Here is an 18,274-nt window from a genome sequence, read left to right on the forward strand (position 1 = left end):
GCCACGGGACTGCGTTCTAGTCCCCCACTCTGCCACTGGCCTGCCAGCTGGCCTCAGGACAAGTCACAGCCCCTGCTCTGTGCCTCGGTTTCCCCATCTGTACAATTGGAATCACACTACCCACCTGCCTTGGCACAGTGTTTGGAGATCCACAAGCGCAGAACGTAAGAGCGAAGAGATTCTACTCACGCTTGGTGGTATAAACACTTGCAAATGGGAGTGAGTGTTACATAATCAAGCCCTAGAAGGCAAATCAGCTGGGGGGGGGTGCAAAGGAGAAGTGGGGGGAGCAAACACAGAGGCTAAAATCGAACATGTAGGTATTAGTAGATTGGTGCAAGGTGTGCTTCTCACTAGTGCGGGAAGGCTCACACTAGACCCAGTGCCCTAATGCCTAAGGCAGCTCCCCACCCAGGGAAATCATCAGATAACCCCCTTACGCAGCCCTCTCTCCAAGCCTGTTGCCAGTTCACCACTTGGCTCCTGGACTCTGGCTTGGGTACGAATTCAGATCGCCCGGTGCAATCTGTACGCCATCCCCACCAGCCAGGGCAAGGGCTGGCGTTTCTCCTCCCTGAAATTTCCAACGGATCTGGGTTGGATTTTAAGCAGTTTTTGCCTGACAAGCCTGAAAAATAAAGTCTCAACTTTGGAAGGGGGGGAAAAAAAGAAAGTAAATGACGTTAAAGCTGAGGAACAGAATGTGCTGGGAATTTGGAGGAAAAGCCGGAGACTAGCAGGGTAACTTAGTGACTCAGGTCTTATTTCTTTCCCATCTCTCTTTTCTCGGCCTGTGCAACCCATGGGAAATTATCTTCTCAACCTGGCGTAATCTCCTCCCAGGCACTGAGGGAGAGGCAAAATAGTGGAAGCTGGAGAAAATTACTGCCAGCCATTCAGAGTGGGAAAATGCCTCTCCCGCTGATGTGATTTTACAAGCTCGGCTTTGGTTTTGCTGATGAGGAGCCGGTCACCACTTGTCTGTTGGCATCACCCAGCTGGGACTGATATCGATTCTCCAGGCTAATCAGCTCACTGGAGCCAAATTCCCCCCCCCCAGCTAATCAAGTCTGTTTGCTGAAGCGCACATTGCATGTCACCCAGCAAAAGCCACCATGGGAAGGGGGGAAAAACCTCACCCTTGGAAATCTCTCGGCCCGTAATGAGACACACTCACACTAGAAACTCAGGTTTCAGAGTAGCAGCCGTGTTAGTCTGTATTCGCAAAAAGAAAAGGAGTACTTGTGGCACCTTAGAGACTAACAAATTTATTAGAGCATAAGCTTTCGTGAGCTACAGCTCACTTCATCGGATGCATTTGGTGGAAAAAACAGAGGAGAGATTTATATACACACACACAGTCCTCTGTTTTTTCCACCAAATGCATCCGATGAAGTGAGCTGTAGCTCACGAAAGCTTATGCTCTAATAAATTTGTTAGTCTCTAAGGTGCCACAAGTACTCCTTTACTAGAAACTCAGAGCCAGAGAGTCAGGAAGGCACCAGCCCCCCTTTGCCCCATGCCAGCCTCTCCCAGGGCACCGCTACTTTTTGCAAAGTTTGCTGGAGGTTGGCAGCGAGGGAAGCAGCCAGGAAGGAGTGTGAGGGAAAGGGGCCGTTTGCCTCTATTGCGGGGAGGGGAGACACATCATTAAACAGCACTTAGATGTCACACACATATGCCCAGGCATGATAATGCCCACCCATCCAATCGCGCGCGTCACACGCCCGCTCATGTTCACACATCCTCACAAACCCGGATCCACTGACACGCACGTGTGCAAACACACCCGCTCACGTTCACACGCCCTCACAACCCGGATCCATCAATGCACACGCATGCAAACACGCCCGCTCACGTTCACACGCCCTCACAAACCCGGATCCACCGATGCGCACGCGTGCAAACACGCCCGCTCACGTTCACACGCCCTCACAACCTGGATCCACCGATGTGCACATGTGCAAACACACCCGCTCACGTTCACACACCCTCACAAACCCGGATCCACCGACATGCACGTGTGCAAACACACCCGCTCACGTTCACACGCCCTCACAACCCGGATCCATCAATGCGCACGCATGCAAACACGCCCGCTCACGTTCACACGCCCTCACAAACCCGGATCCACCGATGCGCACGCGTGCAAACACGCCCGCTCACGTTCACACGCCCTCACAACCTGGATCCACCGATGTGCACATGTGCAAACACACCCGCTCACGTTCACACACCCTCACAAACCCGGATCCACCGACATGCACGTGTGCAAACACGCCCGCTCACGTTCACACGCCCTCACAAACCCGGATCAACCGACGCACATGCATGCAAACACAATCGCTCACGTTCACATGCCCTCACAACCCAGATCCACTGATGCGCACGTGTGCAAACACACCCGCTCATATTCACACACTCTCACAAACCCAGATCCACCGACGTGCACGTGTGCAAACACACCCGCTCATGTTCACACGCCCTCACAAACCCAGATCCACTGATGCGCACGTGTGCAAACATGCTCGCTCGCGTTCACACGCCCTCACAAACCCGGATCCACTGATACACACACGTGCAAATACACTCGCTCATGTTCACACGCACTTAAACCTGGATCCACTGATGTGCATGCGTGCAAACACGCTCGCTCACGTTCTCACACCCTCACAAACCCGGATCCACTGACGTGTACACGTGCAAATACACTCGCTCATGTTCACACGCACTCAAACCTGGATCCACTGATGCACACGTGTGCAAACACAATCGCTCACATTCACACGCACTCACAAACCTGGATCCACTGATGCACACACGTGCAAACACAGTAGCTCACATTCACATGCCCTCACAAACCTGGATCCACTGATGCACACACATGCTAACACGCTCTCTCTCATTCACATGCACTCACAAACCCGGATCCTCTGATGCACCCGTGTACAAACACGCTCACTCAAATTCACTCACACACGTGCAAACACAATTGCTCTCATTCACATGCACTCACAAACTCCATCAAACTCACGGCTCCACTGACACACCCACATGCAAACACACTCACTCACATGCATGCAGAAACACACACTCACACATGACAACTGCAAAGCCCCATCTCTTTTCATAGCAACTGAACGATGGTTCTGAGATCCCCTGAAGGAACCAAGAACCCCGCCAAGCTGAGCGGATCTTTTAACCTTTGCCCCATTTTGAACCCTTTTCTAATCTCCCCCCGCCCTTCTCGCTTTTGCTCCCCAGATCAGATCATTCTCAGCCGCTTCGCCAACTTTCTCTGTCTCATTTTTGTCCAAGCTAGCATTTGGCTTAAAAGAAAAAAACAAAACAAAAAGCCAGCGAATCCCACCCAAAAGCCACCGGAATGCCCTGCCACCCCGCTCCCATCGCCCGCGGCCCAGGGACGGCCACCTACCTGCCCAGACTCCTAGCTGGTGCTGGTGCCGGGGCCGGTCCCTCCCTGCAGCGCTGAGCGGCAGCTGCGTTCCCGGGCTGCTCTCAGACACCGAGCAGAGGGGCTGCCGTGCTCCCAGCCAGAATTAGCAGCCTTCAGTCACCGTCATGAACAGCCCTGCGCTGCCAGCTCAGCTGGGTTTAATAGGGGGCTGGGGCTAGGCTGGGGAGGGACATGGAGAGCCACCAATGGGGGGATCCAGTGGGGGAGGGGTCTCGAGTCGGCCCCCCCAGCATAGCCCCCCCCCACATTACACACCATGTCATCCGCGCACACATTACACACACGCCAGTCACACCCCAACACAACTGCCACACGGCACACACACCAGCGGGCCCCCCCACATTACACCCCCCAGCATCTCACTTGCACACATATCCACACTGCACACAGATTACACATGTAGACATTACATGCAGCCTCATCACTCACACACACCCACACACACCCTTTGAAGTGGTTTCCATTATATTCAGGGTTTACAGTTTGGTTCAGTGGCTCTCAGCCCCTCCACTATACAAATGGTTCCAGCCCCCGGCCAGTCACTGGTGTAGACGTGAGGGAAGCAGGCAGGCCACCCCATGGCCACAGGATGCTATGGGGTTTGCTGCAGCAGCTGGGCCCTTCCCGGATGGGGCCGATCCCCGGGGAGGAGAGAGAAAGGGTGGCTGTCAACACCCCTTTTGTCCCCCACTGCTGGGGCTGGGGAGACTCTGTTCAACAGACACAGAGGTCGGAAGGGGAGTCCCCATATCTGACCCCCACTGGGAATGGGCAACGTGAGCCCAGGGCTGTGAGCCATCCATCCCCCCTGCAGACCCCTGTCGGCTCTGGGAGCCGCTCGATGGGAAGCTGCCGGCGGCTCTGCTCCCACACCGCCTCTGTGCTGATTCCCCCCCCCACACACTCCCACCCCACAAGCCCTGCCAGGAGCAGAGGCAAAGAGGGGTGGGGGGCAGGGCCGTCGGCTGCCCGTCCCGCTGTGCCCTGCGGGCCCCAGGCCGCAACTTAGAGCAGCCCCTGGGGCTACATCGCCCCCGTTTTCAAGGTGCCTTGAAGCCAACTGCCCCCACCCCATGGGCTGCTCACCCAAGTCTCTGCACCCTGAGCCTCATGCCCGGTGGGTCCACGGCCCCACAGCCCCAGGAGCTCGCTCTGTCTCGAGGGCCGCAGGCTGGATCCTCAGCTGTGATCCGGTTGCAGCTTCTTGGCACCCAGCTGGGTTCCTCAGCTCCCAGGTGGGGTCTGGGGCCCCTGGCAGCTTGTGAGCGGAGTCGGTTGGGGCTGGAGGCCAGAGAGAGAATGACCAGAGCATCCCCCTGGGTGTAGAGGCACTTCTCAGGGAGCACCAAGGGGGGGAAGGTCTGTTCTGGGACAAGCCAAGCCGGGGCTGCTCCTACCTCAACCCCTTGAGTCCCTCCCAGCCCCAAGTGGGCACGGGATAAGCACATGGGAAAGCAGCAACTTTGGGTGGGAGAGAGTCTCCTGCTGAATCCGCCTGCACAAGCTGCATTGGCCACATGCCAAGAACAATGTTTTGGCTAGCGTGGGTCTATCCCGCCAGGCTGCTGCCCTGATCCCCAAGCTCGTTATTCTCAATGCAGGCCGTGGATGAAACGTTACGGCTGTGTGCCAGCGCCGGGAGAGAACTGCACCGCAACTAACAGTGCAGCATTTCTCCAGGATCTAGCTGCCGATGCCTTCTGGTGGCGGCTACAACGGCCTGCCGGTGATGTCATCACACCTTTCACACCAGCGTATTTCACAAGAGCCCGGTGTGGGAAGCTGCTCATGCCAACCCTAGCACAAAGAATGGGGTTTCCCCTCCCATTTTCCACACTCCCCGCAAGGGCTCTCTTCTCCCTTTCCCATCTCCATGTCCTTTGCTGTTACACCCCGCCCTGCCAGCAAATCCACCCACTGATTTCCAGAGATGGACACGGCCCCATCTCCCAGAGCTGAATGGGACCAAGCTAACCCAGACATTTAATATTATGGGCTGCTCTCTGCCCCCCCAGATCCTGGGAGCCGAATGCAGCGCCCCGACTTCCATCCGAACAGAACGGAACGAAATCTGAGTCTCCACTGAATTGAGGGTTTTGTCTTTTATTCCTGTTTTCCTAGAGGAGACAATTAAAACTCCCAGCCTGTGTAACCCAGCAACCGTAATTGCCTTGTCGATGAAGCGCACGGTAAGTTTTTCTTTAGCAATGGGAAGTTCCAAACACCGACGCGACTTTCTCCGCTGAAGAGCCAAAGTTGACTCCCCCGGCTCCGGGAACGGTGGAGCACACGGCGGAAGAGCGAAAGCAGAGGGGGGCTCAGAAGCATCCGGGGTCCTTCTTACGCTCGGAGACACGCCGCAAAAACTTGGGACGTTCTTATTTGCTGAGTCCGGGGGGGTTGAGACTTTGTTTAAAGCACAGGAAAGGTCCCAGAGGCCAAAGCCCTGATGCTCAAGACACCTCGGTAGCGGCCCGGGGCCAGGCCTTAGACCAGGCTTTTCGGCTTGGCAGCCCCGTAGTCAAGATCTATGGAGCCGGGAAAGCCAGAGGCTGCTCTCGTTTGGTGCGCGGGGTCAAGAGGTCGCCAGAGGGTCAGGGCCCGCAGGGAGCGGAGCAGCGGGATTTTAAGCCACATTTTTAATGCCTCCTGCCCCTCCCTCTCCCAATTGCTTTTCATCACCCCTCCCCGGGGTCACAAGCCCCTGGCTGGGAGCAACGCTGCTTTAGCTAGGGAGAGAGATGAAAAAACCCAAACATTTTGGCTTAATAATACCATCCCTTTGGGTGTCTTTTTTTGCCTGTTTTCTGCCTTTCGAGCCTGGGGGAGTCACGTTGTGCCACCAGCCCAGCTGGGCCCGTGGTGTAGCCACGCCAGGCCGCCAGCCCAGGGCTCTGCTTCAGGCAGCCACGGGCAAAGGAACTCAAACCGGGCCCAGGGGCAGAGAAGGGCCAGCAGGATGATCAGTCGGGGAACGGAGAGCGGCTCCTACCGGGGGGGATTACAGGGAATCTGCACAGCGCCGACAGGGTGCAACGGCTAATGGGCTAGCGCAGGTCTGTCACCCCAGCTCCAGTCACCCCCAGAACAACTGGGGAAACCAAGAAGGCAACCGTGGGGCGCTGGCAAACTCCGGGTGCCTCACTGCCCGGCGTCCCCCCCTTCACCTCCCGGCCCGTTTATTTATTCCCCCTCCCCCCCCCCACTGATCGTGCCATTTCTCACACGCCCAGGTGTTCCCTTGGGCACGCTTCAGCAGCCCTCAACTCGGGGTTAGCCGCCAGGGGGCAATGGGACTCACGCACCGCGAAGGCGCTCGGCACACGGCCGGGGCAGCATCTGCAGCAGCAGGATGTTAATTAAAGACGAGCGCGGTCAGAGGAGGCCTAGTTAATTAATATCAGCATTTCCCCACATGCACCCCTCCCCTAATTGCAGGGGGAAGATCTGGCTCCCCACCCATTGTTGTTTATGGCTTTCATTTGCGGCGGCCCATCTCGCAGAGCCTGGCACAGCAATGCTGGCTGGCCAGCTGGCTGGGGTGCGAATGGCCCTTGGGCGCTGTCGAGAGGATCGAGAAGCCAGGGCCCCGGGGTTGCTCTGTCTGATATCGAGGTGGACAGGTCAAGGTGGGCCAGGGGCTGCATTGAACCAAGGCCTTTAACGGCGAGGAGACACAGGGAAATACAGACAGTGGGGGGTAGTGGTTAGAGCAGGGAGGATTGGGACTCAGGACTCACAGGGTTTTTCTCTCTAGTCTGCCACTGACTCCTTGGGGGGGGGGCGCAGGAAAATCTCGACCGCCTCCCCTCCCCCACTCCGGGCCTCAGTTTCCTCAGCTGCTGGAGACAATACAAACCGCCGCGCTGGGCGAGCTGCCATTCCAATGGCGTTCTCAGCCCCTGCAAAAGGGCAAAGGGAGAGGAGGAGGATGTATACGGGAATAGAACCCAGGTGTCCTGCCTCCACCCGCTCCCGGCTCCAGCCCCTAGACACGTTCCCGCAGGCGCCTCGGCCGTTCTCCCATTACACTGCTTGGTGGGGAGCTTAGCCTGGTGCCCCGTGGGGGTTATCAGGTAACAGCCATGCCCCCCCATGCTGAGGAATGTCATCCCCCCCGACAAACTCCCCTCACTCACCTTCTGATCTCCTTCCCCCTCCCCCCAGCTTTGCTCCAATAGCTCAGGGGGTTAGATGCTGCAGAGGCTGGAACCAGCTGGTTCCTGGATGGCGGGCTGGGGAGGGGCAAAGGGCCCCAGATTTCCAGCCATGCCTGCATGTCCAAGCCCCTTGGAACGGGCCCCAGGGCAGAACGGCTTTGTAGGCCCGAGGAGGGCACGGCCAGCCAGCAATAACCCAAGAGACCAGGGGACACCTCCCGGTTCTGCCCCAGACTCCCTCAGTTTACCCCTCTGCAAGATGGGCACACTCCCACTGCCCTGCCTCCCGCTGAGGATAAATGGTTTCAAGGCTCAGCTGCGCCAGCGCTGGCTAGCTCGATTGAGCTGGGGCTAGTGCGGCAGCTGGCACGGTGGCCTCCGGGGAGTTACTGCAATCCATCTAGTGCTCAGAGCCGGCCTCCCCCAGCCCTTTGCAGTGTGTTATTGACTTTGGCGGTGTCTGGGCCAGGCTGTGTATTTCTGCCTGCCAGGAGACGGCCCAGTCTGTGTTAACCCGACACGCCCGTGACCCCAGAGAGCCCCACCCTGCTTCGTGGCTGTAATGAGATCCCTGCATTGGGCTGGCTATGGGTACTACACCCAGCTCCCCAAGTCTCTGCTGCCTGAGCTAGAGGGCCAGGATATTCGGCGTTATCCTCCCTACTTTAGATAGGGAAACTGAGGTATAAAGAGAGGCACCGAATTGGGTCCAGGTCCTGATGGAGCTGGGAAGAGAACCCAGGAGTTCTGCCTCTATATGCCAATCAAAAGAGAGAACTACTGACTGAAAGGTGCCCCCTCTGCCCCCCCCCACGGTGTGTGATTTGGGGAGTAGGGGGAGGGGAGCGGAGCCTGGAGGATCACACAGACACGGAAGCCCTTGGAAATCCGGCACATGAGTCCCGCTGAGTGGAACCCGCGCCGGCGAATTACTCAGCTCTCCAGTGGCAGGGCAGCCCCATGGGGGGCCTTCTCCCTGCAGGGGAGCAGCAACTGGGTTCAAAACGGCAGGGCTGCCCCCTGGGAAGAGAGAAGGCCCACGGGTCCCTGCAGGGTGTGGGCTGTGCATGTGGGGGGGAAGTGAATGTTGTTACACAGCTGTGAGCTTTGTTAGAGGCAGGGGCTCTGCCTCAGGGGAGTGGGGGCACCCTCTGTGCCCCGTTGAGCTCAGCTTCTGGCCTGGACGCAGGCAGGGGCCCGGGCATGGCTGGCTGGCAGCTGAGGGCATCGTGGCCCTTGTCGGTGCAGGAGGGGGGCGAGGGGACGTGGTCTGCCATGAATTACGGCCCTTGCGGGGAGCCCTTGATCTGCTGGGTTATTAAGGAGCTGAAGAAGATGGAGGCTCTTTCGAAATGCAGCTGGGGAACTCGCCACCTGGCATTAGAGGGACAGAGGGCGCTGGGGCAGCGGGGGAGGAGGATGAGGAAGGCTGGAGAGGAAGGCTTGGAATTGGGCATTTTAGAGACCCTGTGTCAATGCATGTACACTTGTTCCCTCTCACACACACACACACACGTACCTGCAAAATACAAAATGCATGCAAAAATACCCCCCCACACCTGTGTCACTGCCACACGTTCTCTCTTACACACAGCACAGAGTTAATTGTCTCTACCTTTCCAAGCCCACCTGGGAGTTCTCCCTCACGCTGCCAAGATAAGTTGTCAGCGCCCGATGTTCAGACGGTGACAGGTGGGGACAGAAAGTCTCTTACTGACTTTGACAAGCGCAGTATAAAGAGAGGAAGGAGAAAACGAAGACGAGGAAGGGAAAACGGGCCAGGACAGCCACAGGGAGGGTGGGCACAGACTCCACCAATGCAGTGTGGCTGCGGGGAGGTCTCCATCCCGGCAGAAGAGGATGCTCGGCAGTGAGGAAACCCGCAATCAAGCATGATGAGGCCTTTCCACCCCTAGCGCTCAGCCCCGCCCATAGTGCATTGTGGGCCCTGGTGTTAACATTGCAATATTGCTGCGGTGTCACTCAGGGATAGGAGGTGCTAGCAGCAGGGACAACTTGGATGCCCCTGGGCCCACCCTTTACTCACAGTGTTCCCCGCCGCTGCTACAAAGCTCGAGATTTTACATCCTCTGCTCTGTCCTGTGCTGGCTCCCAGAGCACCGGTGCCATCAGCGGACGCATGGACAGCAGGACCTCACACCTACCGCCACTGCAAGGGGCCTGGTGTCTGGAAGAGAGCATTCTGGGTAGCAATATGCAAATGATCATCTACACCATCCCCCTCTTCCTTTGGAGAGGGGGAGCATAAGGAGCCATGTGTAGCTTCCCCCTCTTCGTTAAGTGTGTTTCACACCCAAGGCCTGTGCAGCAGATGGGCTGGAAATGTAACACAAACAAGTCTGAACAGGGAGCCTCAGGTTCCTTCCCAGAGCTTTCACCCGGCTCCCAGCTCTGCGAGTGTCAGAGCGGCCGCCACGGACAATTACTCCTCATAAGCAGCAAGCCAGAAAGAACGAGGTCAATTAGCTCCCTGAGCCCCACCGAGGGAGTCCTTCAAAATCGACAGCTTCACGCACACAGTCCCAGCCCCCAGGGCAGAATCCTGTAAGCGCTGAAAATGCCCCAGCTGGGGACTGAACCAGAGGAGAGCGCTTCGAAACTCTTTGCGGCTGGATGATGTCAGGCAACAGCAGCAGATGCCAGCGACTCCCCTTTCCTGGTAGTGTTAGGGTAGCATCTAGGAAGCGTGAATTGCAAGCCAGGCCCCGTCGCGCCAGGTGCTGTACAAATGCAGTCTCCCTGCCCTGAAGGAAGGATCAGCAGCTCCACTTTCCACGCAGGGAACCGTGAGCCAGAGAGGTCAAGCGATTTGCCAGAGGAGTCGGAATCAAACTCAGGTCCCACAAATCCCAGGGCACAGCTCAACCTCCATCCCCTCTCTCCTCTCCGCTGCCATCAGCCCCGCGACCCAGCCCCTTCTCTCTCTCTCGCAAACACTCTGCTCCTTGCGTGGCTTCCTCTCACCGGCGCGACTGTCCAGCCTCGCTCCCGATTTATAGCCACATAAGTGAGCAAAGCTCCAGGGCCCGCAGCCGACCACCCGTCCGCCCAGGCTCCTTGCTCCCGGGCAGTGCTCCTGCAGGGCAGCCCAGGCACTGTTCTCCGGGGCGCATCGCCAGCGACGCTACAATGAGGTGGGGGAGCGGGTCTTTAATCGCCAGCAAGTGGGAAAGAGGCAGAAGGAAGCCAACTGGCCTGAGAGAGAGAGAGAAATGACAGCTTGGCTTGTGAACAGGGCCTGGTCATGCCTGGGTCACCAGCTAAGCCCCGTATAGCTTGAGGGCACAATCCATCTGGACCAGGGGGTCTCAGAGAAGGCAATCCTCAGATACAATCAGGAAACCGAGCAGGTGGAATTGCACGGCGTTCTGCCCCGTCCCCCAGCCACCCGTGTTCGCCCCCTCCCCCCGGGGAAATGCAGCTTTAATCAGGCAAATCACCTGGTAGCAGCCCCCCCGGTGTGCTCAGCAGTGGGGAGGGAAGCCAAGCCCTCCCGCTGCAAAGCACAGACCAAGAGCCACACCCCTGCGTGGGGAGCGGTAACAGGCGACTTTGGAACAAGGCCACCCATGGCCAACGGGCAGAACATGAGCCCTTCACACTCATCAGTGGATTTAGCCTCAACACCCCTGGGAGGTAGGGGAGGCAGGGGAGGCAGGGACCTCCTTTAAAGATGGGGAAACTGAGGCACAGAGCAATGAGTGATATGCCCCAGGTCACACAGGGAGCTGAACCTGCGTCTCCCAGTGCCTTATTCGCTAGCACCTCCTTCCTCACCTCACTGCATGCAGACAGACCGACCAGCCAAAAGACTCCAGGTCCCCCGCAGGGCAGCAGGCTGGAGATTGTGCTTGGCCCAATCCAGGCCCCCAAAGGGCCAGGAGGGGGGCAGATCACTTGTGCCTTTGTTCCCCTTCCCCCCTGCCTGCCCAGGGAGGGCGGGGTTCACTGTTCAGCCTTGACAGCGCCCATCCTCGCCCTCCTCTCCTCCAGCAGGGAAGGAAGACAGCGTGTGGGAGGTTGAGATGTCAGGGAGCCGAGAACACAAAAGCTGAAGTGGATTGAGACGAGGTCTATTAGTGGCTGAAGAGAGCTGTAATTGAGCTGCGGCAGAGACAGAGACGGGCTGTGAGAGGAGGCAGGGACCTCGCAAAGGAACCGGGCCCTGGTGGAGCATGGGATGCAGTAAGATCTGGGAAGTCAATAAGGTCCATTCCGCCCTGTTCTGGTCCCTGGAGTATTTATACGAGAGAAGCAGGAGTATGGTCTAGTGGGAAGGGCAGGGGGCTAGAGACTCTGGAATTGCAACTGAGCAAGTTGCTTCCTCTCCCAGCTGGTCTGTTTGGCCTTTGAGCTCTTCAAGGCAGGGGCTGTGTGAGTGGGAAGCCCACAGGTCTGATCTGGGCTGGGGGCCTGCAGAGGCTGCTGCAAAATCACAAACCGGGGTGCTTTACAAAAAGCTCTTCGACCAAGCTCCCTCGACACCAGGTGTTTTCTCCAATCCCCTCCCGGCTGCCCAGCCCCAAGCTAGTCACGGGCAACGAGACCTGCGCCCCCATGACGGACGCACCCCGTCCATCCCCGTTGTGCATTGACTCATCTCTGCAGCTGAGCCCGGAGCCAGCCCTGGCCTCCCTCAACGCAGGTCAAAGCGGAGCTTGTTTCCCGAGCAAGACCCATTCGAACTCCACCCCCTCGTGGGAGTGAGCGAACCCCTGGTGCCCTGGGCTGGATGTAACAGCAACAGGGCGCAGGGGTGCTTGACAGCCCAAGGTCTGGCTTCTCGGCTGCACTGAGCCTAGTCACTCCGCAGCCTTTGACATTCACCAGCGAACACGGTGACCCGGACCCCCAGAGCACCTAGGCTGGCAGAGCAGAAAGGGGCCGAGAGGTGGCTTGATGGGGAGAGAAGGTTTAAGTCTTTTATCAGCTGGAGTTTGATCCTCTGCAGAGCAGCCTCTGCAAGCCCAAGTCTGCAGCTATGGTCTCTGCAGAGCTCAGGGATAGACGCGACCAAGGTCGGTCATGGCCACTGCAAGATGACAGCCCCTTGGCTCAGTTCTCCAGGGTTTGGTCCAGCAACGTCCTGTTTAGCCCATCACTGCCTGAGATTCGCCCAAAGATTTCCCACCCTCTTTCCCAACCCCGGCTGCCTTTGCTTTCTTACCTGTTCTCGCCCGCTCCCATCTGGGGCTCATGACTTCACGGTGACATTTCGAGCGCGATGACTTGGCTCATCTCTCCAGGGGTTACAGCTGAGCAATAGGAAGGAGTCACCTGGCCACCCCCGGCCGGGCCTCACCTGGGCCCCACGGGGCGACGCATGGCTGGAGGGGGGCCCCCTTTCAGGTGGGACGTCCAGCCAAAGCTCTGGCTGCCGGTGTCATTCACAGCTTGAAGGCGGCTCTTTGGATCATGCTTTGAGTCCCCTCCATGGGGTGGCGTCGGCTGAGACGGTGGCTGTCTCGCCCAGTCCATTCGCAGCCTGGTCATGCGGGCCTGTTCCACGCAGCAAGCCAGCAGGCAGTGTGGCCTGGCAGATAGAGCACTGGGCTAGGACTCAGCAGACCCAGTTCTAGCCCCGACTCTGCCCCTGGCCTGCTGGCTGACCTTTGGCAAGTCAGAGCCCCCTATGCCTCAGTTTCCCTATCCATAAAATGGGGATAACACTACTTCCTTTGTGGAAGCCGACTGACAGAAAGAGTAGGTTATCGTATTCCACAAGGCAGCTGGCCCTCCGCTTTAATAGACGTGGAAGGCCCCGCGCCCTGCTTTAAAGAGGCACTACCCTAAGCCCTCAGCTTGCAGACCCAGCAGCATGTCCGCCCAGAAAGCTCAGGGGTCCCGTCCCATCAGCTCCTCTCAGAACCATCCCGTCCCCTTGCCAGCAGCCGCCGGGCATCCAGCGAGGCTGGGATCCTGGCTCTGCAAGGAAGCCAGGCAGGAGCAGCCTGGAAATGCGGCTGGGGGAAAGTGTAATTTCCCCTCTCTCCCTTCCCCGGTGCTTGGGCGGCAGGGAGCAGACATCCTCCCCACTCCGGCGCGAAGGGTGGATAGGCTCCCTCCAGATCAGGGCGGCGAGTTGGACGCCAGTTTCCCCTGCGAGGCCCCACTTTGCTTTCCCCGGTGCTACCTCTTCCAGCGGGAGGGCGGCCTCATCGCAGCTCCGGGCCGGGCAGATCTTGCCTTGAGCCCCATCCCGGCTAGCGACTCCCCGGGGGGACCTTCAGCAAGGCCCTTCAGGTCTCCAGGCCCCAGTGTCCTCCATCTGTAAAATGGGAACTGTATGGAGACCGGAAGCATCTCTGGCTGCATCTGTGCAGCTCCCGGCCCAACGGGGCTCAGATCTCAGCTGTGACTTCCAGGGAATATCAAATAAATAGCAACAAACCCCAGCCTACATTCTCTCCCGCTAGCCTGGCTGTCCCTAGCTCCCAGGAGGAGCTGCCCCGCTCTGCCTCCTCGTTCTGATCAGACCCCCGCTTATATCCCAGCTGTGCGCAGCTGTGGTGCTACACCCTGTGGGGTGCTACAGGGAAGACAGGGGGTCCCAGATCATGCTGTAGAGAGAATGAGCCAGGGTACGGTGGGATAAGCTAGGAAGCCCACGCGGCTCTTGGGCTTGCTGTCCATTCGCGCACCCGACTGGCTGGGGCCTGGCCACCAGCTGCTTGGCATCAAACTTCGGCCAGCTTGGAGCCGCTTTGCTTCCGAATGCCGCTGGGGAGCTGGCACAGCTGGCCGAGCCGATTAGAGAGCGAGCCAGTCGTGGGGAGGCCCTGCTGGCTCCCCGCAGCCCGGGCAGGGATCTACAGGCCCTTTTTAGCAGAAGAGAGGTATCTGCCTCCCTGCACTGAGCTGAAAAGAGAGAGGTCAGAGGGGCAGCGGGGGTGGGGGGTGGGCAATGAATATTCCATGAGCAGCTGAGTTAAACTGCTAAAGAGAAATGAACTCGGGACAGGGTAGGACATGTCTCTCTCTCCCATGGGCCACGTGTGTGCCCGGCGCACAACAAAATCCAGCAATAAATCCAACGCAGAACTGAAGCCTGGACCCCGCCCCTGCCCTCAGGGCTATTAAAATGGCAGCCCCGGGGTTCCTGCATCCCGGCTCGCAAAGGACAAAGGGCTAATGCAAAGAGGGCACACACAGCCCATGGGCTGGGTCCAGCCCAGGGGCGGTTCTTCGCGGCCCACAGGGCACGGGCAGATTTTGCAGAATTTCCTCCTTGGTTGCAAAAGAAAAAGTTCATTTCGGCCCCCCCCCCCCAGGGCTGCTGAATTTACAGCTGGCTCCAGGCGTGAGAGTGACTGTGGTCAAAAAAGAGCTAGGTAAGTTCCTGGAGGGATGGATCACTCCATCATTGCCCCGTTCTGTTCATTCCCTCTGGGGCACCTGGCATTGGCCACTGTCAGAAGACAGGACACTGGGCTGGGTGGACCAGTGGCCTGACCCCATATAGCCATTCTTAGGTGCTCAAAGCTTCCCACTGAGTGATTAGGAATGGGTCTGAAAATGATCATGATGAACCCGTTCAGTTACTATGTAAAGACCCTATTTAGCGCTTGCTCTTTGAGCTCCGCAGGGGAGAGCGAAGGGAAATGGAGACCGACATTCTCCCCCGAGCCCAAGAACAAAAGTTTGACGCTCCAGCTCAAAATGCCAACGTTTGATTCCCCGGAGCGCAGCAGATCCCGGGGAGAGCTGCCCTGACTGAGAGCTGCAAACCCTTAATTACCGGGCCTCAAATTAACTGGGCTCGGTCGTCAGCATCCCTCCCTCCAGCTGCCTGAGCTCCAAACCCGTCATGCGGCAGCAATTGCATCTGACAGTCTGAGCAGGTTTCAATTAGGTTGCGAGCGGCTCGGGGTGTCTGGCTGGCTGGGGAGGAGCCGTAATCAAAGGAGACGAAGGCGCATTGCGAGCCGGGGAGATGGAAGAGCCATTTCCCGGCGCGGCATTTATGGCTTTCGAGCCATTTCGCTCCTTTGTGAAAGAGTCACGCAGGGCAGGAGGCTTTGCGCTCTCAGCCTCGGCTGTCTGCTCTTCACAAAGCTCTCGCCAGCCAGCAGTTAGCAAGCGGGACTTGACTGGCGTAGCTGGCAGGGGAGGGAGCCGGGGGCCCTGAGCTGGGTACGTGACTCACCAGAGCAGGCACTAAAATCCAAGCAGGGGAGATGGAGGGGCAGAGTCCCTGGGTGCTAGCGGGCGTGGGCGCCTGGCCGCCCTGCCCCATGGCAAAGGTCAGCCTGGGCGCTGATTGAAGCACAACAGAGAGGTCACTGTCAGAGATGGGCTGCGGGTCTATAGCTGTCGGGAAACCGGGGCATGGGCCGTCAGGCCTAATGGTTGGAGCAGGAGTCAGCAGGGCTCTGAGCAGCCAGTCAGAGGGGCTCTGCAGACCCTTCCAGCGAGGCAGGCGGGGCGATCCATCGGCTGTAGGCTGTCAGGAGACAGTGGGGTTCGTTCTGGGGGAATAATTCCTGGGGTTCTCTCCAGCCCTGCCGAAGGATCGAAGAAGCGGAAGGAAACAGACTCCTGCCGCGAGGGATGCAGGGGGCCCATCAGCCCGGGACACAGTCAATTAGCGCGTTAGCATCAACGAGAAGGAGCCAGAGTTAAATACCGAGAACTGGGTTCGCCTCCCCCTTTTTCTCCTTAATTAGTCCCATTACAGCTCCTGCTGGCTGTGAAGCCACTTGGGAGTTCAAAGGGATAAAGAGCACCAGGCGGAGGAGGGGAAGAGATTTCTGTCTCCACATGAGAAGGAACCGTAGCCCTCTTTCAGCTGGGGTGCCCACAGCGTGTTACAAGCACTAAACAACCCTCATTACTGGTACCCTGGAGAGGGGTTAGCCTCGTTTACATACAGGGAAACTGAGGCACGTTTCTAAAAAAAATTATGCAGCTGAAAGATGCATGGGGGGGTGGATTTTAGACGGACTGTAATTATCCCTGGTGCAATTTAATCAGGCATTCGGGGGCCTTGGGCAAAGCACCAGGGTAGGCTGAGGCCAGATATGCAGCTTGGGTTTATGTGCAGCTAAAAGCCAGCACATTCAGCAATGCATTGCCTGCCCCGACGCAGAGAAGAGCCCCCCCCCGTGAGTCACCCAAGCAGCCCTGCAGCCCAGCACCCTCTATCTCTGCACTGAGGCGACAGGGTGCCCTCCTCTAGCACACCCCCACAGAGCACCTCAAATGGCGGCTATTGTGCCCCTTTTAGGACATGGGCAAATGAGGAGGCAGAGAAGGGAAGAGGATCTGCCCAAGAATCAATGGGCGGGGGGGCTGGGAATGGAACCCAGGAGTCCTGGCTTCTAAGTGCCGGATCTAACCGGCTTCTTGGGAACCCCACAGGGTTCCAGCCCAGCATAGGGGAAGCTCACCCATAAACCTGGCCTTCAGCTTCATTTTTAAAGGGCCAATATTTGCGGAGGAGAAGAGAAGGAGCTGGGAGAGGAGAGGCAGGACAAAGGGAGGAGCCGGAGGCTGCCCAGCTAAGAGCTCTGCTGAATTTCTGGAGTTTGGGGAATTCAGGTACCTAGACCTGGCAGGATGGTGGATTATCCCCCTTTTACAGATGGTGAAACTGAGGCACTGAAGCAAATGGACTTGACCAAGGGCATGCAGCGAATCTGTGGCAGAAGCAGAAATGGAACCCACCTCCTGCAATGCTCAGCTCTGTCTCCGTGGCCCGTTTGCTGCCTCAGCCGAGCCAGGAAGCCCAGTTAGCGCCGGACTGAGACCCAGCGGACTCATTCTGTGAAGGATACAACTAACAGCTTTGGACAGGACTCCAATTCAGCCCATCGCCCAAAGGCTCTGTTTCCCAGGGCCCCCTCAGGCCCCCCCTTTCCCGCTTCTCCAAGTGCCGTGCTGCAAGGTGCGCGCTCCCAGCCAGCGTCTGGGCTGCACGGTGGCCCCATTTTCAGCCACGTGCAGCGCCCTCCCCCGGAGCCACCTCTCTGGCACCGGGGGAAGGTGGATTTAATGTGTTACTAAAATAAGCACCCGGTTTGCAAATATAGCTCCCTTTCCAGAGTGTTTACAGACTGTCTGCTGCTGCAGCACCCCACATGCTGTCTTGGAGATTAATCATAGAATATCAGGGTTGGAAGGGACCTCGGGAGATATCTAATCCAAACCCCTGCTCAAAGCAGGACTGATCCCCAATTTTTGCCCCGATCCCTAAATGGCCCCCTCAAGGATTGAACTCACAACCCTGGGATTAGCAGGCCAATGCTCAAACCACTGAGCTATCCCTCCCACAGATTAGTGCACTGAGGTGGGGGGGAAGCAGGAGGGTGAGGGCAAGAAGGAAGCCAGCATTGGCAGAAGGAAGCCAGCTACATTGAGCTCTTGGCAGATGCTTTTCACCATCATGATCCCTGGCGAGAGCTGATCCTACAGGGGTGTTCTATGGACTTTACACCCATCACCACAGCATCTGGGCAGCTCCCGATCAGCGATTTATACTGCAGGGGCACCTAGGAACCCCACCCATGAACACAGAGCAGGGCAGAGCACACCCCAGAGAACTTCCAGTGAATCCATCAATGCCCCATGAGGCAGGGAAGGAGTGCGATCCCCGCTTTAGATGGGGAAACTGAGG

General features: G+C 57.9%; 1 protein-coding gene across 2 annotated transcripts in view; it reads right to left on the bottom strand.

Annotated features, from left to right (window-relative positions):
- The window catches only part of TAC3 (tachykinin precursor 3), an 18,722-nt gene extending 9,242 nt beyond the window's left edge, over positions 1 to 9,480 (bottom strand). The window contains exon 1 of one of the 2 annotated variants that reach the window (XM_043506528.1): positions 9,254 to 9,480. The gene's annotated coding sequence lies outside the window, so the exon portion shown is untranslated. Of the gene's footprint in view, positions 1 to 3,436; positions 3,594 to 9,253 lie in introns of those variants that run through there. The other variant, XM_038378890.2, reaches the window with a different exon arrangement.
- Between the last annotated feature and the right edge of the window lie 8,794 nt (positions 9,481 to 18,274).

This window comes from Dermochelys coriacea, chromosome 20 (assembly GCF_009764565.3).
Source record: "Dermochelys coriacea isolate rDerCor1 chromosome 20, rDerCor1.pri.v4, whole genome shotgun sequence".
Classification (NCBI taxonomy): domain Eukaryota; kingdom Metazoa; phylum Chordata; order Testudines; family Dermochelyidae; genus Dermochelys; species Dermochelys coriacea.